Source organism: Pseudophryne corroboree, chromosome 10 (genome assembly GCF_028390025.1).
Source record: "Pseudophryne corroboree isolate aPseCor3 chromosome 10, aPseCor3.hap2, whole genome shotgun sequence".
NCBI lineage: Eukaryota > Metazoa > Chordata > Amphibia > Anura > Myobatrachidae > Pseudophryne > Pseudophryne corroboree.
Window position 1 is genome coordinate 103,223,393 of NC_086453.1, and position 24,174 is coordinate 103,247,566.

Consider the following 24,174-nt stretch of genomic DNA (forward strand, 5'->3'; position numbering starts at 1 on the left):
ACCCCAGTAAGTTCTGTCAAAAGGGTAAAGTTGCATTTATTCTGTTCTTCCCATTAACCGAATCTGTGTTTTATATATGTGGCTCGTGATTCCTTAATATATGTCCCTTGATCCCGTCTATGTGTTTAATGGGATCCGGATTGAAAGTCGACAGTAACTAGGTCGACAATGTCTAGGTCGACCACTATTGGTCGACAGGGTCAAAAGGTCGACATGGTCAAAAGGTCGAAATGGTCTAGGTCGACAGGTCAAAAGGTCGACATGAGTTTTTCACAATTTTTTACTTTTTTTGAACTTTTTCATACTTAACGATCCACGTGGACTACGATTGGAACGGTAATCTGTGCCGAGCGAAGCGGTAGCGGAGCGAAGGCACCATGCCGGAAGCATGGCGAGCCATGCGAGGTGACGCGGTGCAGTAATTGGGGTTCCCGGTCACTCTACGAAGAAAACGACACCAAAATAACATTAAAAACTCATGTCGACCTTTTGACCTGTCGACCTAGAACATGTCGGCCTTTTGACCCTGTCGACCTAGTTGTTGTCGACCAATAGTGGTCGACCTAGTTACTGTCGACTTTCAATACCACACCCGTGTTTAATAACGTGGCTTGTTTACTCTGTCTAGGGGTCTATATTGGATATGTGCTGTACTAGTACAATTTCTAGCAAAATGTCCTTTATTTTTACAAATGTAACATATTCTCGGTCTTTTGTTACTACTAGGGTTTTGGGGATTGGGCTGATGAGACTTTGGTGTAAGAGCCTGCATACTTTCAATCCTCAGCCTCTCCTCCTGCAGTTCTTTACGCCTAGCAATATTCTTATGGTGTTCAATCGCGCACTCTCTACGACAAGCTATCCAATCAGGCAAAATATGTTTGTACCCTGTCCCTTACTGTCTGATTGAGTCCGTCCATTAATACAGAAACAGCTACCTCCCTGTAATTCGCATCGTTCCCTGTATCTGATACCCCCATGTAGCTATCTATTATTTGCAGGTCCTGATGGAAGTATTCAGATGTCATTTAATTTTCCCTCTGTTTTATGGAGAAAATATTTCTCCACTTAACAGTTGTGGGGAAAAACAACTCTAGTTGCATATTAATTTGCTGTAAGTTCACCTGATTGTGTTTTGTCAGTCATAAGACTATTCGACTCTAATCTACAATCAGTGATACATTTTTGGTTGTCAATATTGGGAGGTAGGCACGCTTTCAAAAATATCCGCCAGTGTTTGTTTGTCGGTTCATACGCATTACCCAGATCTCTGAAAAATTTCTGACATCTGGCTACATGCTTCGGAGGGTCGGGGAATTCTGAAATGATTGATCGCAGCTCATCTCTGGGCCACGGGCGATACATTGCATTATTCCTGGTGAGGATTATTCCCTGACTATTGGTTCCCCCATTGGGAGTTACTATTTCCAAGACAGGGTGTAATTCTACCATTCCGTTCCTAATCTGTTTACAGTGAGGTGTTGTTGTCTCTGTGCAATGAACTGTCTCACACTTACCGGTAGCTGTGACCTCACCCGTTCTTTCATTGGGGAATATTGTTACTGCACTACCTGGTTGGACAGGCCCCACCTGAGTTTCCTGCAAGGTGACTGCTTGGAGGAGAGCTGCGATTTGACTGAATCCTTCATCTTCCTGTGACCTAAAACCGTGGAGAGACGTCAAAACAGGATACATTTTGCAAAAGTTAGGGTTAATACATTGCTCTTGCATATTACTATCATTTACGGATGTATCATTGACTGTAGCCTTCTGTTCCCCTTCGACCTGTGTCGACAATGGTGTGTCTGTGTTCTCATTCCCGCTAGGTTTAGAACCTGCTGCGTATGTTAATTTCCCTTGCATATCCCCTTCTTGTTGCCATAAGTTTAAACAATCTGTATGTCTAATCCTTTGTTTTCTGGATTTTATTAGACATATCCTAATCCTTAAATCCTGCAATACCTCTCGTTCAAAACTGCCTACCTTAGGGAATAGTTCCCTATCTTCCGCAGTCATACGTTCCCTTTCATTGCAAAAAACTTCTGTGTGTGGTCCATGCTTCTCACACATGATGTACCTCGTGGACCCCCTGGGCCGCGGAATGTCAACCTGAACCCTGGTTGCACGTCCCTTACTTGAGCAACAGGCCCCCATAATTTGCAGGTATTACCCTTTCGGCTAATCCCACAAAAAAAACAAAATACTCAATATAAGGCAACAGTGAAAGTTCTCCGAGTGCTTTCACCCACTCACGCCCACGTTGGCCAGTACTACCATACACTGTTGATAGCGCAGCAATGTACCCAACCTAGGGCCCCTACGTAACCTCTATTTACTGGAAGTTTCTGGGAATAACTTACCCTTTCCAGTAAATATTGGTCGTTGGAGATTTCCTGAGAGAGACCAGCGAAAACTCCCTTAACCTTTATTATACACAAATCATGCTTGCGTATGCTATATACAGCACTAATGATCCCGTGATTTTACGCAAAGCTCGTAAAAAGGCTATCACGCACTAGATATTGCACCCACTCACGCGCGGTCCAATCGCACAGCGTATAGGTACTTGTTACTTATCCGCCGTACGACCAATGGAATCGATTTTCATGCTGCGAAACCTCAGCCGGAGCGTATCAAAAAAAGGCCTATATGGGTTTCTTCGCTGACCCCCTGGGCCGCGGTACTCTAAACTTCGCTGACCTTCTGGTCTGCGGTACTCTGCTACCTTGCTCCTTTGTACTTCAATCTATATTAACATGAGTCAGCTGCCTCACGCCACCGAGTCTCCACTCACTCGGTGTACCACTTCTACGGGATCCCGAATTCCTGGGGTCCACCATGTTCAATGTTACGTTCGCTCACTCAGATACACTTTGGTTTTTCTGTACAGAAAATTAACTTTCATTCAGATAAAACAGCTTTATTCCCAGAGGCAATACAGTAAAAAAGGTTTTATTTAAACTAAATCTTGGAAACCGTGCAATTTGTGCTAATGTAGCGTGGCTGCTGTCCCTCCTTAAAATTAAACGATACTATTGTGTAATTTGTACTTAGCAGTCGTACCCTTACGCACGTTGCGTAAACACGCGACCGTGCGTATGTCTTTACGTTGCGTACGCAGTCCCGTACTTTGTCCGAGACACGTGTACAAAAACCGTACGTCCGCAATAGTACAAATCACACAATTCTATCAATGTGAGCAATATTAACTATAATCGCTCACTTAACACAACACACAGTTTCTTCTGTATAAACCTTTACAACTAGGCCAGGCTGCGTGTGTGTCTTACACTTACTTCCTTAAATATTTTTTGTATTTTTTTTAACTATATAGCACCAAATATTTCCGGTTTTCACATAGTTCTAAATGAATCTAGCAATAATCAATCATTCAAATGGTATGATTCAGATTGGATAGATATCTTGCAGAACATACACTGATATAAATATACACATAATTATAATAATATTATATATAATTTATATTTATATAATATATATCACTTGACTCTCATAGAACCCCCACACAGTACACACCTACTGAAACGAATGCATTTCCTTTAAAGTCTCTAATTTGCATATCAATGCTGTGTGCTTTTGACTGCCTGTTCAAGAGGGTTGTTCACTGCTAATAAAAAGCAGTTACACAGGTTAATTTGCATTTCAATGGCTATCTTATAGTAAGCAGAGTTAGCTAAATCTTAGAGGTAAAAGAAAAAAAACTTTGTTTTTTTTATCTGTGTGTACTTCCTACATCAAGTATTCATCTTACTATTAACTTTCATTAAGCCCCATCTGAAACTATTTGTAATTGACTATGGCATGGGTTAAATAAATGCATTGGTAACTCATAAATGGTGATTGATTGTGACTAGGGAGAGCTGATTTTTCTGAGCAGACTGAAAATCAGCCATTTAGAAAAATGACCTTCCCAAAATGGCCGCTGCTCCTCCCCCTTCCACATCCATGAGGGTTACACAAAATGGTGGACAGGCCATGTGGTTAGTCCAAAATGGAGGACAGACCATGCGGCTTCCTTTGTCACAAAGAAATCATGCACCATGCAAGCACCTGAAGTTATTTTAGGCCTGAGTTAAAAAAAACACTATATCAAGGCTATTGCAGCAACTTTTAAATGTACTTTTAACCCTACTTAACAGATAAGCAATCCAATCTGAATCAAACACAATATGACTCATTTGAACCTTGTTTTGCAACAATAAAAATACATTTTATCATCTTAAATATTATGAGAAACATATTGTCCCTTGAATTTCATATCAGCGTCTTACTAATAAAACGACAATACACACGGATATGATGATTTTCTCAGCTTCTCAATGCGTCCATTGGAGCTGGTCAATTTCAACCGCATTTGTAATGTACAGTGCTTTATCAAGAACGTGATATCGCGGACCAGAGCCCCCATCTATGAATGCCATTTTTAGATTTCTCACAAATATTTAAAATGCCCGCTCTAATATATATTGCAGACGCCAGGCACATCTTATTACCATGTACGATAAAAGTGCGCTGTACATCGCAAACGCTGTATCCCTTAAGAGAAAACAATACACCCACACATTACCTAAGTTCCAAAGCTCATTGATTTATATATTTGTTATTAAAAAGGATATGCAGGAATTAAAGCTATACCTTACACACACTTAGATACACTTTAAACCTTCGCAGTAATGCAATGCAATGATATTACACTTTTAACCTTATGCAGCAATGCAGTGTGATGCCATTACACTTTAAACCTTATGCAGCAATGCAGTGTGATGCTATTACACTTTAAACCTTTTGCAGCAATGCAGTGTGATGCTATTACACTTTAAACCTTAGCAGGGAAAAGAGGACACAACACCGATTTGTAGTTAATCACTGGGTTCCGACACCACAGAGTAATATTTCTGAAAGGGGGTTAACAATACAAATTATGCACTACAATACAACAGAGTAAATGGTTACAGTCAACGTACATACGTGAGTAGATTCGCTTGCGCAACCCGGCCCGGTCCTCCGCAATCAGGTTGATTGCGTTGAGAGTCTTGTGTGACCAAGCCTGCTGCAGGCTCTCTTTATTCACTTCATCCAAAACATAACACAATGGATACTGTCATCTCTTTGTCCATTGGACACAGGGATGGTCATTTACAGTACAGGAGAGGTCATAGGTCTGTTTGAATAGGTGGGCGATGTCTATTTTCACTGCTCTTGTAGGTGGTCTCTGGATTCCCGCTGCATACATAATGTACAGTAAATACAGTTTATATCTATATTCTGCTTCTGCATATAACTATCCTCAGGAACATGTGATCTTCCGCAAACCAACACCAGAATGTTTCCCTTAAAATACCCTACAGCTGGATACCAAACACCACCTTGTAACCTTGTTCTGTCCCATCGTGTCCTGTAAAGGTGAATCCCTTTGTTCTGTTACCATTTAAACAGCTATAATTTTCTGATGTGGTGCAAGGGGACTATGTGTACAATGTGCACTATTTGGATTAAATATGCAATGTTTTGATAGCCCTCCATGCGCTCACAAACTCTGCCGTAAATACCGACACCACGCGCAGGACCGCGGGAGCGACCGTACGCAAATTGCGTATATGTGCACGTACGGCAGAACAAGTACACGCGCAGCAGGCCATCTGTATGTAATTTGTACGTGATGTGTGTACTGCAATATTTTTCGACTTTGACAAGTCGCTCTGCGATCCTTTCGTTCGCACTTCTGCTAAGCTAAAATACACTCCCAGTGGGAGGCGGCATAGCATTTGCACGGCTGCTAAAAACTGCTAGCGAGCGATCAACTCGGAATGACCCCCTATGTGTAAATTCTGCACTATATATAAATACAATATTGAAAATGACTTTGTGGCTTTTCTGTGCAAATGCGTATGCTACCATATTTACTCATACCACGCGCCAATACGCAAGGCTCGTGAACCAGTGTACGTAGTGTTCGTGTATGCGTACGCACGTTGAAAACGTGCTCGCACAGAGGCCACTCTGGTGTTTGCATGTGGTGTGTATGTAATATTTTTGACTTCGACAGTTCCATGGCTGCGGGGATCTCCTCCATGTCCGTCTCGGCTCGCAGAGATCTCTGGCTACGCCAATGGTATGCGGAATCCAGGAAAAGTGTGGAGAGCCTACCCTATACAGGTCAGGATCTGTTTGGGGAGACGCTGGATGCGTGGATTGGCACAGCTACAGCAGGCAAGTCTCCTTTGCTCCCCTCAGCTGCATCGGCTATGAAGAAGCCTTTTTCTCCCAACACGTCACAGTCCTTTCGGCCCACTAGGACTAGAAAGAACAAGCCCTCTCACACCTTCTGTAGAGGTGATCGTGCCAAATCCAAAACGCCTGCTCCTGCAGGTTCCCAGGACCAAAAGCCTGCTTCTGGTGCCTCAAAGTCCTCAGCATGACGGTGGACCGCACAGCCTGAAAGTAGGTCAGGTGGGTACGAGACTCCGGCATTTCAGCCACGTCTGGGTGTCGTCCGGCCTGGATACAGGATATTGTGGCCCGGGGGTACAGGCTGGAGTTTCAAACTCTCTCACCTCACCGATTCTTTAAATCAGAGACAGAGCTATTTTACTGGTCGCTATCTGAAAATTGGTATTGTTGGTGGACATTGTGCCATCTTCCGCATTGCTGCGTTCCACACCAGTTGAAATGCATGAGGGACGTGTAATGGAATACAAACATTACTGGAGGAGAGACATGCTATATATTAATCATATCTATCCTATATTGGATGTCTTATGCACGTATCCTAGCAATGCGGAAGATGGCAATGAATACAGAAAGAATACTCTACGGGCAGGAAACACGTCAGCAGCCTTCATTGTGCATGTCGGGCAGTGTGGAACGCATGGGACCAGGGCGCTGTACAATCCCCATTAACCATCGTAATGTCCGGCGGAAATGTGACGCATCTGGAGGGGAATGGAGCGCACACTGGATGTCCGGCGGAAGTGCGAAGCGTTCCACGGTAATTGGAATGCACGCCGGGAGAACGTCCCTATACCGTTATTTTATCATTTATAAATAATTTTGAAGTTGTTTTTTTACATTATGTACTGCAACCATATGGTATAAAGAGAGCAAATGTCATTTTTCACATGCACCTCGATAAAGACTTACACCACAGGTTCTCAAACTCGGTCCTCAGGACCCCACACAGTGCATGTTTTGCAGGTCTCCTCACAGAATGACAAGTAAAATAATTAACTCCACCTGTGAACCTTTAAAAATGTGTCAGTGAGTATTTAATTCACCTGTGCACCTGCTGGGTTACCTGCAAAACATGCACTGTGTGGGGTCCTGAGGACCGAGTTTGAGAACCTATGACTTACACAATAGTTGAAACGCGTTGGTGGAGCATGTGAAAGGAGAGGAGTTGCCTGTACCAGTGTATCCAGCAAAACGGTGAGACATCCCGGGTTACCATCTTTTTCTCATGGTTTTTGCTGTGTCATATAGCATCTGTATCACTGGCTTATTGTGATATGTCAACCAGTATTGTTTTTTAAAAGAACTTTTTAATAATAAATTGTATATGAATTCTCATATATTCCTTTGTTTTTGTGCTTTAATACTGAGCATAAAGCGAATCTAAGGAATGAATGAGGACGACACAGGAGCATATTGAATGAAACCTTTATATGAGAGTACGACGATTATTGAAGTAAGCACGAATGTTAGCACCATATGTAAAGGAATTCAAATATGGGTATATAGCTGCACATGAATTTTAACTACAAGGAGTTACTCGCATAAGAGCAAAGAACCTTTATAGGTGTTATCCACAGTGTTTTAAAGTAAGCACACATGTGAGCAGCATTTCACCATCAACACTGGGGTGAACCTGTACAGATAAAAACTTCACATCCCAAATAGATCATAGTCGAAGGAACCTGGGTGGAAGTCTGTTATTGAAGCTTTTGAAGGATTTATACTGAACACTTGCATATGAACTGTGTTTTCTCCACATATTATTCATCGGAATTGAATTTATACATGGACCATCCCTTGTGAAATTGACGAACTCTGACCCACCCGGGTAATATATTGAGTACCTTGTTGTACATCTGCGCCACTTAGGGTCCTATCCAAACCCTTTTCTGTATATTAATCTTTGAGTGTGTGAGGTGACCCACCAGGATAGCACCTTGTGTTGGGCTGTGGTGAGAGTGCGCAGGAATATATCTTAAACTTCCATTTTTTGTATAAATTCTGAACTTGAAATCATTGAACCCTTATCTCAGGGACTTCAAATTCAAAATGGACTGAGTCTGGTAGGAGGGGCATAGAGGGAGGAGCCAGTCCACACTGTTAAACTCTTAAAGTGCCAATGGCTCCTGGTGGACCCTGTCACTGACCTAGGTTGGGGGTGTTGTGAACTCAGGGGTTCTCCCGATGGTAGGGGAGAGGAACCACAGTTGGGTCGGAACAGGGATGGCTTGATATAGGTCTTCCTCATACAGGACTCTGACAGTAAAGCTTGGTGAAAATATTAAAGGACTTTATTGCAGGAAGGGAGCAACACAATGTCATAACAGAGAAGGAGTGTATGGAGAAATGTCCAGGAAGTACTTGTGAGTGATGGTAAAGGATACTGGTGACTGAAGAACTTGAGAGCGGTGGTTAAAAGACACTGATGATTTGAGGAACTTGAGAGCGGTGGTTAAGACTCTGATAATTTGAAGAACTTGAGAGCGGTGGTTGAAGACACTGATGATTTGAGAGCGGTGGTTAAAGACACTGATGATTTGAAGAACTTGTGAGCGATGGTTAAAGACACTGATGATTTGAAGAACTTGAGAGCGGTGGTTAAAGACACTGATCATTTGAAGAACTTGAGAGCAGTGGTTAAAGACACTGAGGATTTGTATAACTGGAGAGCGAGGGTTAAGGACACTGAGGACTTGTATAACTTGAGAGCGAGGGTTAAAGACACTGAGGACTTGTATAACTTGAGAGCGAGGGTTAAAGACACTGAGGACTTGTATAACTTGAGAGCGACGTTTAACCTGCAGCCCACGCTGACTCCAAGAAGCACTGGTGACTGGAGTGCAGTGGAACCGCGCTTACCCCTGCGTGCCTGCTGGTCTGTGTTGCAGTCCTCAGTGTCTTTAACCCTCGCTCTCCAGTTATACAAATCTTCAGTGTCTTTAACCACCGCTCTCAAGTTCTTCAAATCATCAGTGTCTTTTACCACCGCTCTCAAGTTCTTCAAATCATCAGTGTCTTTAACCACCGCTCTCAAATCATCAGTGTCTTTAACCACCGCTCTCAAGTTCCTCAAATCATCAGTGTCTTTTAATCACCGCTCTCAAGTTCTTCAGTCACCAGTATCCTTTACCATCACTCACAAGTACTTCCTGGACATTTCTCCATACACTCCTCTGTTATGTGACATTGTGTTGCTCCCTTCCTGCAATAAAGTCCTTTAATATTTTCACCAAGCTTTACTGTCAGAGTCCTGTATGAGGAAGACCTATATCAAGCCATCCCTGTTCTGACCCAACTGTGGTTCCTCTCCCCTACCATCGGGAGAACCCCCGAGTTCACAACACCCCCAACCTAGGTCAGTGACACTATACTCAGGCCTCATGGACCCGGGGGATCGGAGCACAGAGGCAAGTACCATCCAGGACTTGATTTCTCAAGTACAAAGTCAGGAAGCAGCACAGGGCCCAGGTGATGCATTATCTCCAGGAATTATCTGGCCGGCTGGATCAAATTCAGACTTCTCTAGCTTCAGTAGTACCGGCCCCAGCTCCAGTACCCGCTCCAGTGGTTGTCTCTAGTAATGTTCCATCCTCCTCTGGAACCAGGTCACGCCTTCAGCTCCCTACTCCTTCTCGCTATAATGGGAATCCAAAGAATTGCCGTGGTTTTCTCAATCAGTGCGAGGTACATTTTGAACTGCTTTCACATAACTTCCCTACTGATCGGTCCAAGGTGGCATACATTATTTCTTTGCTCGAGGGTTCAGCGTTGGATTGGGTGTCTTCATTATGGGAGTGATCTGATCCATTGGTTTCTAGTTACACCAATTTCATTACGTCATTCCGGAGTATCTTTGATGAGCCCGCCAGGACGACCGCTGCCTCTGCAGACTTGCTTCGTGTCCGACAAGGCTCTCATTCAGTGGGATAGTATGTGATTAATTTTCAGACCATAGCCTCAGAATTGCGCTGGAATAATGATGCCCTTCGGGCTGCCGTTTGGAACGGGCTCTCCGATCGTCTAAAGGACGAGTTGGTCACTAGAGATTTGCCGGATTCTTAAGAACAGTTGATCTCGCTCTGTGTAAAGGTGGATCTTCGCATGCAGGAACGAGGTGGCGAACGTAGTCGGTCAGATCGATCAAGGGTCCGATCTCTTCCGTCTAAGCAGATGGTTATTTCAAGTCCTGATGAACCTATGCAGATTAATCGATCTCGGCTGTCCCCAGAGGAACGTCAGCGTCGTCGTGAGGGTAGACTCTGCCTTTACTGTGGAGCCGCGGATCATTTTCTCAAGTTTTGCAAGTCTCGCCCGGGAAACGGGCAGTCCTAGCTTGTTCCGGAGGAGTTGAGCTAGGGGTTTCTTCTAAACCTTCTCCGCCAGTGGACTGTTTACTCTCCGTGTCTCTGTTCTCTGGGTCAATAGCCAAACCTGTTAAGGCTCTGCTGGACTCAGGGGCTGCAGGGAATTTTATTTCCCTTTCCTGTGCCCAGGATCTGGGTTTTCAGCTACGGTCGGTCGAACGACCTATTACGTTGACTGCTATCAATGGTACCCAAATTTCTAACGGTCTGATTTCAAGTTGTACAGTACCAATCAAACTGCAAGTGGGAGCTCTGCATCAAGAACACCTGGAATTTCTAGTGATTCGGGAGATGCCCCACGATCTGGTTCTTGGCCTTCCTTGGCTCAAACTTCACAACCCTCACGTCTACTGGAGTTCGACACAGATAACATCTTGGAGTCCTTTTTGTCATTCGAATTGTCTCACCCCTGTCTATCCACTCCGTGTATCTTCCAAGTCAGATGCAGGGCTCATTCTGGAGGCCTATCGGGAGTTTTCTGACGTGTTCTCGGAGCAAGCGGCCGATCAGCTACCACCGCATAGACCCTGGGACTGCCCCATTGAGCTTATTCCGGGGAAAATACCACCTCGGGGTCGCACTTATCATTACTGAGCTTTTTGATAGAGTTCGCGGAGCCCGAGTTTTCACCAAGCTTGATTTAAGGGGAGCTTATAATTTTATATGTATCCGACAGGGGGACGAATGGAAGACGGCCTTCAATACCAGGGACGGGCATTACGAGTATCTGGTAATGCCGTTTGGCCTCAGCAACGCTCCTGCCGTCTTCCAGGGATTCATTAATGAAGTCTTTCGGGATATGCTATACCTAAGTTTAGTGGTATATTTGGATGACATTCTGATATTTTCTAAAAATCTCACAGAGCACAGAACACAGGTCAAGGAGGTACTTCTTCGATTGCGAGAGAATCATCTTTATGGCAAGATTTCAAAATGTACTTTTGAGGTTCCTTCTATTCCATTTCTTGGTTACATAATTTCGGGCACGGAGCTTCGTATGGATCCAGAGAAACTCACAGCCATCCAGGACTGGACTCAGCCTCTTTCCTTGAAAGCGGTACAATGATTAATGTTAATGGGTTTTGCAAATTACTACCGGAAATTCATAAAGGGATTTTCTACCATCGTGGCACCTATTACTGCCCTAACCAAGAAGGGTTCTGACCCAAGCCATTGGTCCTCTGAAGCTGTAGCAGCGTTCGCTCAGTTAAAGGCAGCCTTTATGTCCGCTCCAGTACTTCAACAACCACATTTTTCAAAACCATTCTTTTTGGAAGTTGATGCCTCCACGGTAAGCATAGGTGCCGTGCTTTCGCAGTACGCTTCAGATGGGAAGTTACATGCATGTGGTTTCCATTCTCGCAAATTCTCTCCTGCGGAACAGAATTACACCATTGGAGACAAAGAGCTTTTGGCAATAAAATCTGCCTTGGAGGAATGGAGATATCTTTTGGAAGGTGCTAAACACCTAATTACCATTTTCACTGATCATAAGAATTTGCTGTACCTCAAGACGGCCCAGTGCTTGAATCCCCGTCAAGCTAGATGGGCGCTCTTCTTTACTCGGTTTTCGTTTGTTATTAAGTACCGGGCCGGACTTTTAACACCAAGGCTGATGCTTTATCCCGTTCCTTAACAGCTTCGGATGAGGAGAATTCTGTTGAGAAGGCTTTGATTCTCAGTCCAGTTTCTATGTCAGCGGCTCCCACCGCTTTGGGTCCTCCTCCTGGGAGAATGTCTGTGCCAGCTAAATTTCGACCAAGGTTGTTACAGTGGGCTCATATTTCCAAGTTTTCCGGTCATCCTAGAGTTCAAAAGATGTGGGAGTTTCTACGAAGGTCTTACTGGTGGGACACTATGAAGAAGGATATTCAAGATTATGTCAACTCATGTCCTCAGTGTGCTCAGCACAAAATTCCTCGTTTGCCTCCTGCGGGGTTGTTGCATCCACTGTTCATTCCTCAGAGGCCTTGGACCCATATCTCTATGGACTTTGTCACCGAATTGCCCCTCTCCAAGGGTCACAATACTGTCTGGGTAATTATCGACCATTTCTCTAAGATGACACATTTCGTACCTTTGACCGGGTTACCATCAGCTCCCAAGTTGGCGTTGTTATTTATCCGAGAACATTTCCGCCTGCACGGCTTACCTCAGGAAATAGTCTCTGACAGGGGGGTACAATTCACTGCAAGATTCTGGAGAGCTCTCTGTGCGGCCTTACAAATAAAACTCAAGTTTTCATCCGCTTACCATCCACAAACCAATGGGCAAACTGAACGCGTCAATCAAGATTTAGAGACTTTTCTCCATGTTTATCTCTCTCCCTCGCAAGATGATTGGGTGGAACTGTTGCCATGGGCCGTGTCACTGACCTAGGTTGGGGGTGTTGTGAACTCGGGGGTTCTCCCGATGGTAGGGGAGAGGAACCACAGTTGGGTCGGAACAGGGATGGCTTGATATAGGTCTTCCTCATACAGGACTCTGACAGTAAAGCTTGGTGAAAATATTAAAGGACTTTATTGCAGGAAGGGAGCAACACAATGTCACATAACAGAGAAGGAGTGTATGGAGAAATGTCCAGGAAGTACTTGTGAGTGATGGTAAAGGATACTGGTGACTGAAGAACTTGAGAGCGGTGGTTAAAAGACACTGATGATTTGAGGAACTTGAGAGCGGTGATTAAGACTGATAATTTGAAGAACTTGAGAGCGGTGGTTAAAGACACTGATGATTTGAGAGCAGTGGTTAAAGACCCTGATGATTTGAAGAACTTGAAAGCGGTGGTTAAAGACACTGATTATTTGAAGAACTTGAGAGCGGTGGTTAAAGACACTGATTTGATGATTTGAGAGCGGTGGTTAAAGACACTGATTTGAAGAACTTGAGAGCGGTGGTTAAAGACACTGATGATTTGAAGAACTTGAGAGCGGTGGTTAAAGACACTGATGATTTGAAGAACTTGAGAGCGGTGGATAAAGACACTGAGGATTTGTATAACTGGAGAGCGAGGGTTAAGGACACTGAGGACTTGTATAACTTGAGAGCAAGGGTTAAAGACACTGAGGACTTGTATAACTTGAGAGCGACGTTTAACCTGCAGCCCACGCTGACTCCAAGAAGCACTGGTGACTGGAGCGCAGTGGAACCCAGCAGCGTCTGGGAGCGCTGGAAGCTGTGCAACAACTGACACCTGGAAATGCCGGAGACACTGGGGTATGCTGCAGAGAGATCCGCCGAGAACAGAAGCACTGGCATCCACTTCTGGGAAAAGACGATACTCAGGCGCCGAGGCTCTGCCCGGTGTCTGCCTTTGAATCTCCCGCCTCCGCTGGATTGGCGGAACAGTCCGATGACGTCACCTGCTCCCCTCCCACATGATGCTGGATGTCATGGCGGCGCCCCTGCCCCGGGGAACCGCCGGGAGCCGCGCCAGCCAGACGCCGGAGCCCGTGGACCATCGAAGGCGGAGGCCGCAACACAGACCAGCAGGCACGCAGGGGTAAGCCGCCCACGGCTTGTGACAGACCCGTCTATACCCCGTGGTACTAATATGGACCCCAGCATCCTCTACGGACTACGAGAAAAGGCTTTACTGGTAGGTAATTAAAATCCTATTTTAAGCATGTATTGCCAGTCAGTACTGTGTACACTACATTGTACTAAGTCTGGAGACTCAGTCCGCCCCGTGTAGAAGCCTTGCGTCTCCGTACCCTAATGCCACCATAATGGCTGGCGAGCCTCTAACCGGGACGCCGGCTTAGTACTCACCACTCTTCTTTCTTCTGGTTCTGTTAGGGGTGGCGGCGTGATGCGGGAATGTACGCTCGCCGTGGTGGGGCTTGCAAATAGTTCCCTCAGGAGCTAGCATGCTGTCAGCTGGGAACAGGACCATTGACCCTTAGTGGGGTTGGCCCGTTTACACCCCGCCCCCCTCACGTACCACGAAGCAGGCAGGCTGGTGCCAACCAGTCCTGTCTGAAAATAACAAACTTTAAAAAAAAATGCAGAAAACTCTTCAGGAGCTTCTAGAGATGTGACCGGCTCCTTCAGGCACATGAGTCTGGTAGGAGGGGTATAGAGGGAGGAGCCAGCATACGTTTATCAAACTTCTATAGTGCCCATGGCTCCAAATGGACCCGTCTATACCCCATGGTACTAAATGGATTCCCAGTATCACCTAGGACGTAAGAGAAAATCTTTTGAACTTTAACTGTAGATATTTTTGCTGTTATTATCTGGCTGTATGACCATACTTGGTTATTATGTTGCCGTATCTAGTGATGTCTTTGGGACTAACGTTTTGTGTCTATGCTATGCATCCTTCTAAGTTTTCATCTTTCTGTGCCTGTTCTCATGGTGATGGCACTGTCTTGTTTTTTGTTTAGTATGTCGTTTGGAGACAGCGGAACCAGAAGTAGTGCTGGAGAGCACACAACGCGATCACATGACGTCACCGGCACGACGCCCAGCAGGGAGTCCATGCCTGCACGTTCACAGGGTGTTCAGCTATGAAGGTAAGCTCACTTGTTCTTGTACTTTGTTGTTCTGTCGAAAGTTTATAATTAAACTGAAACGTTAACCCACTGCATGGTGTGAGCCGTCTGACTTTATTTGGAGTGAGCAAGACCCCAGGTTGCCGCTACACCTAAGAACCATATATGTATACATATTTTTATATATACTGTGTGTGTATATATATATCTATATCTATCTATCTCTATAAATATATATATATATATATATATATATATATTTTTCTCTAACGTCCTAAGTGGATGCTGGGGACTCCGTAAGGACCATGGGGAATAGACGGGCTCCGCAGGAGACTGGGCACTTTAAGAAAGAATTAGTACTCTATCTGGTGTGCACTGGCTCCTCCCTCTATGCCCCTCCTCCAGACCTCAGTTAGAATCTGTGCCCGGACAGAGCAGTGGCACCTAGTGGGCTCTCCTGAGCCTTGCTAGAAAAAATAAAGATTTGTTAGGTTTTTTATTTTCAGTGAGCCCTGCTGGCAACAGACTCACTACTACGAGGGACTGAGGGGAGAGAAGCAAACCTGCCTGCATGCAGCCGGGTTGCGCTTCTAGGCTACTGGACACCATTAGCTCCAGAGGGATCGAACACTGGCGGTCCGTTCCCGGAGCCGCGCCGCCGTCCCCCTCACAGAGCCAGAAGCACTGAAGGTCCAGGAGAAGAAAGAACACTTAGAAATCGGCGGCACGAAGACTCCGGTCTTCAATAAGGTAGCGCACAGCACCGCAGCTGTGCGCCATTGCTCCCCAGCACACTTACACACTCCGGTCACTGTAGGGTGCACTGCGCTGGGGGGGGGGGCGCCCTGGGCAGCAATAAGATACCTTTTGTAGCAGAATACCCATATATACAGTCCTAGACTGTATATAGGGATACCCCCGCCATTTTTTTACACAGATAAAGCGGGACAGAAGCCCGCCGCTGAGGGGGTGGGGCCTTCTTCCCTCAGCACACCAGCGCCATTTTACTTCACAGTTCCGCTGGAAGCAAGCTCCCTGGGCTCTCCCCTGCAGTATCCAGGTGCTCCAAGGGCAAAAAGAGAGGGGGGGGGGGGGGGGGGGGGGCACATAAATTTAGGCGCAAAAAGGTGATAATCAGCAGCTACAGGGAAAACACATTTGGTAGTGTAAATCCCTGGGTTATATAGCGCTGTGGTGTGTGCTGGCATACTCTCTCTCTGTCTCCGCTAAAGCCATAGTGGGGTCCTGTCCTCAGTCAGAGCATTCCCAGAGTGTGTAAGGTGTGTCGGCACGTCTGTGTCGACATGTTTGATGAGGAATGATATGTGGAGGCGGAGCAGGTGCAGATGGATGTGGTGTCGACACCGCAGGTGTTGACACAAGGTTGGATGGATATGTGGAAGATGTTAAATGATAATGTAACCTCTTTACATAAGAGGTTGGATAATGTTGAAGCCGTGGGACAGTCAGGGTCTCAACCAGTGCCTGATCCCACAGGGCAGGGGCCGTCAGGGTCTCTCAAGCGTCCACTGTCTAAGTTAGTCGACACGGATGTCGACACGGAGTCTGACTCCAGTGTCGACGATGATGAGGCTAAATTGCAGCCTAAAATTACTAAAGCCATCCGATGCATGATTATAGCAATGAAAGATGTATTGCACATTGCTGAGGAAATCCCTGTCACTGACAAGAGGATTAATATGTTTGGGGAGAAAAAACAAGAGGTTACTTTCCCCCCTTCACATGAATTAAACGAATTATGTGAGAGAGCCTGGGAATCCCCGGAAAAGAAGGTCCTAATTCCCAGGAGGCTACTTATGGCGTATCCTTTCCCGCCAACGGACAGGTTACGCTGGGAAGCCCCTCCCAGGGTAGACAAGGCTTATCCAAGAAGGTGGCCCTACCGTCTCCGGATACGGCCGCACTCAAGGATCCTGCAGATAGAAAGCAGGAATCAATCCTGAAAGCTGTGTATACACATTCAGGTACTATCCTGAGGCCTGCCATTGCGTCAGCATGGATGTGCAGCGCAGTTGCAGCATGGACTGATTCTCTGTCAGAAGAGTTAGACACCATGGACAGAGATAATATCTTATTGACCCTGGGGCATATCAAAGACGCGGTCCTGTATATACGGGACGCTCAGAGGGACATTTGTTCTCTCAACTCTAAAGTAAATGCAATGTCCATCTCTGCCAGAAGGGTCCTATGGACTAGGCAGTGGACAGGGGATGCTGATTCGAAAAGACATATGGAGGTTTTACCATATAAGGGTGAGGAATTATTTGGGGACGGTCTCTCAGACCTCATTTCAACGGCAACTGATAAGTCGTCAAAATTCTTGCCGTATGTTTCCTCACAGCCTAAGAAAGCACCGTATTATCAGATGCAGTCCTTTCGTCCCCAAAGAGCAAAAAGGTCAGAGGAGCATCTTTCCTTGCCAGAGGTAAGGGAAAGGGAAAAAAGCTGCATCAAACAGCCGGTTCCCAGGAGCAGAAGTCCTCCCCGACCTCCTCTAAAACTACCGCATGACGCTGGGGCGCCACAGGCGGAGCCAGGAGCGGTGGGGGCGCGTCTCAAGAATTTCAGCCACCAGTGGGTGTGTTCACGGGTGGATCCTTGGGCGATACAGGTTGTGTCTCAGGGATACAAGCTGGAATTCGAAGGGACGCCTCCTCAGCGCTTCCTGAAATCTGCCTTGCCGGCCTCCCCCATGGAGAGGGAAGTAGTGCTGGCGGCAATACACAAACTATATCTCCAGCAGGTGGTGGTGAAGGTTCCCCTACTTCCACAGGGAAGGGGTTACTACTCCACAATGTTTGTGGTACCGAAACCGGATGGTTCGGTCAGGCCCATTTTGAATTTAAAGTCCCTGAACATTTATCTAAAGAAATTCAAATTCAAAATGGAATCGCTCAGAGCGGTCATTGCAATCCTGGAGGAGGGGGATTACATGGTGTCCCTGGACATCAAGGATGCTTACTTGCATATCCCCATTTTTCCTCCTCATCAGGAGTATCTCAGGTTTGTGGTACAGGACTGTCATTACCAATTCCAGACGCTGCCGTTTGGCCTGTCTACGGCACCGAGAATATTTACCAAGGTGATGGCGGAGATGATGATACTCCTTCGGAAGAAAGGAGTTACAATTATCCCGTACTTGGACGATCTCCTCATAAAGGCGAGGTCCAGAGAGCAGTTGCTGATCAATGTAGCACACTCTCAGGAGGTGTTGAGACAGCACGGCTGGATACTGAATATTCCAAAGTCACAGCTGATTCCTTCGACACGTCTGCCCTTCCTGGGCATGATTCTGGACACAGACCAGAAGAAGGTGTTTCTCCTGGAGGAGAAGGCTCGGGAGCTCGTGACTCTGGTCAGAGACCTCCTAAGACCAAAACAGGTATCGGTGCATCACTGCACGCGAGTCCTGGGAAAGATGGTGGCGTCATACGAAGCCATTCCATTCGGCAGGTTCCATGCAAGGATCTTTCAGTGGGATTTGCTGGACAAATGGTCCGGATCGCATCTTCAGATGCACCGGCTGATCACCCTGTCCCCCAGAGCCAGGGTGTCTCTTCTGTGGTGGCTGCAGAGGGCTCATCTCCTCGAGGGTCGCAGATTCGGCATACAGGACTGGGTCCTGGTGACCACGGATGCAAGCCTCCGAGGATGGGGGGCAGTCACTCCTGGAAAAAATTTCCAGGGACTGTGGTCAAGTCAAGAGGCTTGTCTACACATCAATATCCTGGAACTAAGGGCAATATACAATGCCCTGACTCAAGCGGAGCCGATGCTCCGAGAAAGACCAGTGCTGATCCAGTCAGACAACATTACTGCGGTCGCTCATGTAAATCGCCAGGGCGGCACAAGAAGCAGTGTGGCAATGGCAGAAGCCACCAGGATTCTTCGCTGGGCGGAGAATCACGTACGAGCACTGTCAGCAGTGTTCATTCCGGGAGTGGACAACTGGGAAGCAGACTTCCTCAGCAGACACGACCTACACCCGGGAGAGTGGGGACTTCATCCAGAAGTCTTCTCTCAGGTTGTAAATCGATGGGAAATGCCACAGGTGGACATGATGGCGTCCCGTCTCAACAAAAAGCTAAAGAGGTATTGCGCCAGGTCGAGAGACCCTCAGGCAATAGCTGTGGACGCTCTGGTAACGCCATGGGTGTTCCAGTCTGTCTACGTGTTCCCTCCTCTACCTCTCATACCCAAGGTGTTGAGGATCATAAGGAAAAGAGGAGTAAGAACAATTCTCATTGTTCCGGATTGGCCAAGAAGAACTTGGTACCCAGAACTGCAAGAGTTGCTATCGGAGGACCCGTGGCCTCTGCCTCTCAGACAGGACCTGTTGCAACAGGGGCCCTGTCTGTTCCAAGACTTCCGCGGCTGCGTTTGACGGCATGGCGGTTGAACGCCGGATCTTAGCGGAAAAGGGAATTCCGGAGGAAGTTATCCCTACGCTAATAAAGGCTAGGAAGGACGTGACAGCAAAACATTATCACCGGATATGGTGAAAATATGTTGCTTGGTGTGAGGCCAGGAAGGCCCCTACAGAGGAATTCCAGCTTGGGCGATTCCTACACTTCCTGCAGGCAGGTGTGACTATGGGCCTTAAACTGGGATCCATAAAGGTCCAGAATTCGGCCCTATCCATTTTCTTTCAAAGAGAACTGGCTTCACTGCCTGAAGTTCAGACGTTTGTTAAAGGAGTGCTGCATATTCAGCCCCCCTTTGTGCCACCAGTGGCACCGTGGGATCTCAATGTAGTTTTGGACTTCCTGAAATCCCACTGGTTTGAGCCACTTAAGACAGTGGAGCTTAAGTATCTCACGTGGAAAGTGGTCATGCTGTTGGCCTTGGCTTCAGCTAGGCGTGTGTCAGAATTGGCGGCTTTATCATGTAAAAGCCCCTACCTGATTTTCCATATAGATAGGGCAGAATTGCGGACCCGTCAGTAGTTTCTGCCAAGGGTGGTGTCATCTTTTCACCTGAACCAACCTATTGTGGTACCTGCGGCTACTCGTGACCTGGAGGATTCCAAGTTACTCGATGTAGTATGGGCTTTGAAGATTTATGTTTCTAGAACGGCTGGAGTCAGAAAGACTGATTTGCTGTTCATACTATATGCACCCAACAAGCTGGGGGCACCTGCTTCAAAGCAAACTATTGCTCGCTGGATCTGTAACACGAATCAGCAAGCTCATTCTGCGGCAGGATTGCCGCATCCAAGATCAGTAAAGGCCCATTCCACAAGGAAGGTGGGCTCTTCTTGGGCGGCTACCCGAGGGGTCTCGGCATTACAGCTTTGCCGAGCAGCTACTTGGTCGGGTTCAAACACATTTGCTAAGTTTTACAAGTTTGATACGGTGGCTAAGGAGGACCTTGAGTTTGCTCATTCGGTGCTGCAGAGTCATCCGCACTCTCCCGCCCGTTTGGGAGCTTTGGTATAATCCCCATGGTCCTTACGGAGTCCCCAGCATCCACTTAGGACGTTAGAGAAAATAAGATTTTACTCACCGGTAAATCTATTTCTCGTAGTCCGTAGTGGATGCTGGGCGCCCGTCCCAAGTGCGGACTTTCTGCAATATGTGTATATAGTTATTGCGTTACACAGGGTTTGGTTGTGAGCCGTCTGTTCAGTTAGGCTCAGTTATGTTCATACTGTTAACTGGGTAAGTATATCACAAGTTGTACGGTGTGATTGGTGTGGCTGGAATGGTTCTTACCCTGGGTTCCAAATCCTTTCCTTATTATGTCAGCTCTTCCGGGCACAGTTTCCTTAACTGAGGTCTGGAGGAGGGGCATAGAGGGAGGAGCCAGTGCACACCAGATAGAGTACTAATTTTTTCTTAAAGTGCCCAGTCTCCTGCGGAGCCCGTCTATTCCCCATGGTCCTTACGGAGTCCCCAGCATCCACTACGGACTACGAGAAATAGATTTACCGGTGAGTAAAATCTTATTTTCTCTTACGTCCTAGAGGATGCTGGGGACTCCAAAAGGACCATGGTTATAGACGGGATCCGCAGGAGACATGGGCACACTATAAGACTTTGAATGGGTGTGAACTGGCTCCTCCCTCTGCCCCTCCTCCAGACCTCAGTTAGATTCTGTGCCCAGAGAGACTGGACACACATTAGGGGAGCTCTCCTGAGTTTCTCTGAAAAGACTTTATGTTAGGTTTTTTATTTTCAGGGAGACCTGCTGGCTACAGGCTCCCTGCTTCATGGGAGTGAGGGGAGAGAAGCAGACCTACTTCTTCTGAGTTCAAAGGCTCTGCTTCTTAGGCTACTGGACACCATTAGCTCCAGAGGGTTCGATCACTTGGTGCGCCTAGCTGCTTGTTCCCGGAGCCGCGCCGTCAACCTCCTCACAGAGCCAGAAGAAAGAAGCCAGGTGAGTATAAAGAAGATCAGAAGACTTCAGTGACGGCAGAAGACTTCAGTAACGAGGTACCACGCAGCGGTCGCGCTCGCGCCAAGCTCCCACACACACTTCTGGCGGCACTTGCAGGGCGCAGGGGGGTGGCCCATTGGCAGCATTATTACTGGAGTTTAGCAATAGATCTGGCAAGATTATATATGTCAAAAGTGCCTAGGCACTTGATATAGCCCACGCTAGTATAAATATGAAAAATTTGAGCGGGACTATAGCGCGTCGCTGAGGGGGCGTGGCTTAGCCCTCACAGCTTACCAGCGCCATTTTCTTCACAGGCTGCAGAGACGCTGGCCCAGACCTCCACTCTCCTGCACAAGTAACAGGGAGCAAAACGGGGGGGGGGGGGGGGGGGGGCACTGTAATTTGGTGCTATTAACCCTTAATAATAACAGCGCAGACATCTGAGGCAGTGTGTATTTGTTCTCAGTACTGGAATAGGCGCTGGGGTGTGAGCTGGTAAACGCTTTCTGTGTTTCTCTGACAGGCTTTCCTGTAGGTCTGTCCCCTATAACCAGTGTGTTTGTGCGTGTCGGTATGTGTGTGTCGACATGTCTGATGCTGAGTGCTCCTCCCCGGAGGAAGTTGCAGTGGGGGCAGATAAGGCGCTGGGAGTGACTCTGTCGGCACCGCCGACTGCTGATTGGGTGGATATGTTGAGTTCATTGAATGCAAATGTGGCGTTATTGACTAAAAGGCTGGATAAATCTGATTCTCAGACACAAACGTGGAGAAAATCCATGGAGGACGCCTTGTCTCAGGTACAGGCCCCCTTAGGGTCACAAAAGCGTTCACTTACCCAGATGGCAGATACTGATACCGACACGGACTCTAATTCCAGTGTCGACTATAGTGAGGCCAGTTTACACCCAAAAATGGTTAAGAGTATTCAGTACATGATTGTGGCAATTAAAGATGTTTTACATATTTCAGAAGTGCCTACTGTTCCGGATACAAGGGTTTGTTTGTATAAGGGAAAAAAGCCTGAGGTGACGTTTCCCCCCTCTCATGAACTGAACGCTCTTTGTGAAAAAGCTTGGGAGTCTCCTGACAAAAGGTGGCAGATTCCCAAGAGAATTCTAATGGCATATCCTTTCCCCTCTGACGACAGGGAAAAGTGGGAGTCATCTCCCAATGTGGACAAGTCTCTATCACGACTGTCCAAGAAGGTGGCGCTTCCGTCTCCTGACACTGTTGCCCTTAAGGACCCTGCGGATTGTAAGCAGGAAACTACCTTAAAATCCATTTATGTCACTACGGGTGCGCTGCTCAGACCTGCCATGGCGTCGGCATGGGTGAGTAGTGCTATTGGTAAGTGGGCAGATAATTTGGCATCTGACATGGATACCCTGGATAGGGATAGCATTCTTTTGACTCTCGGTTATATCAGGGACGCTGCAGCTTACTTAAAGGATGCAGTGAGGGATATTGGCCTCTTGGGATCAAGGGCCAATGCCATGGCAGTCTCGGCCAGGAGAGCGCTGTGGATTCATCAATGGAATGCTGATGCCGACTCTAAAAAGGCTATGGAAGCTCTCCCATATAAAGGTAGTGTCTTGTTTGGTGACGGCCTCGCTGACCTAGTGTGTACAGCTACAGCGGGTAAGTCATCTTTTCTTCCTTATGTTCCTGCACAACAGAAAAAGACGCCACATTATCAGATGCAGTCCTTTCGGCCTAATAAATACAAAAAAGGAAGAGGGTCGTCCTTCCTTGCCTCTAAAGGTAGAGGAAGGGGAAAAAGGTCGCCTGCTGTGCCAGGCTCCCAGGAGCAGAAGTCCTCCCCGGCTTCTGCCAAGTCCACTGCATCACGCTGGGGCTCCCCTATGGGAGTCCGTACCGGTGGGGGCGCGTCTCCGACTCTTCAGTCAGATCTGGCTTCAGTCGGACCTGGATCCTTGGGTGTTAGACATAGTGTCCCAAGGGTACAAACTGGAGTTTCAAGAAGTGCCCCCCCACCGATTTTTCAAATCAGCCTTGCCAGTTTCTATCCCAGAAAGGGAAGTAGTGCGTGCTGCGATACAAAAGCTGTGTCAACAGTGTGTCATTGTCACGGTCCCCCCGTCTCAACAGGGAGAAGGGTTTTATTCGAGCCTCTTTGTCGTACCAAAGCCGGATGGCTCGGCCAGACTGATCCTGAACCTAAAATCCCTCGATCTGTATTTGAAAACTTTCAAGTTCAAGATGGAATCTCTTCAAGCAGTGATCTCCAGTCTGGAAGGGGGGGGGGATTTTATGGCATCAGTCGACATAAAAGATGCCTACTTACATGTCCCAATATATCCTCCACATCAAGCTTTCCTGAGGTTTGCGGTTCAGGACTGTCATTACCAATTTCAGACGTTGCCGTTTGGTCTTTCCACGGCCCCGAGGGTCTTCACCAAAGTAATGGTGGAAATGATGGTACTCCTACGCAAGCAGGGTGTCACAATTATCCTGTACTTGGACGATCTCCTGATAAAGGCTAGATCAAAGGAGCAGTTGCTAAGAAACGTGGCACGCTCCCTGACGGTTCTGCAGAAACATGGTTGGATTCTAAATTTGCCAAAGTCACAGTTTATTCCGACAACTCGACTGTCTTTCTTGGGCATGATCCTTGACACGGAACTGCAGAGAGTGTT

The 24,174-nt window shown here is 46.9% G+C and overlaps 1 long non-coding RNA gene across 2 annotated transcripts in view; it reads left to right on the top strand.

Annotated features, from left to right (window-relative positions):
- The window catches only part of LOC134966149 (uncharacterized), a 108,366-nt gene that overhangs the window by 54,095 nt on the left and 30,097 nt on the right, over positions 1–24,174 (top strand). For both annotated transcript variants that reach the window (XR_010188591.1, XR_010188590.1), the window contains exon 2: positions 15,005–15,133. This is a non-coding gene — a long non-coding RNA (uncharacterized LOC134966149). The remainder of the gene's footprint in view (positions 1–15,004; positions 15,134–24,174) is intronic.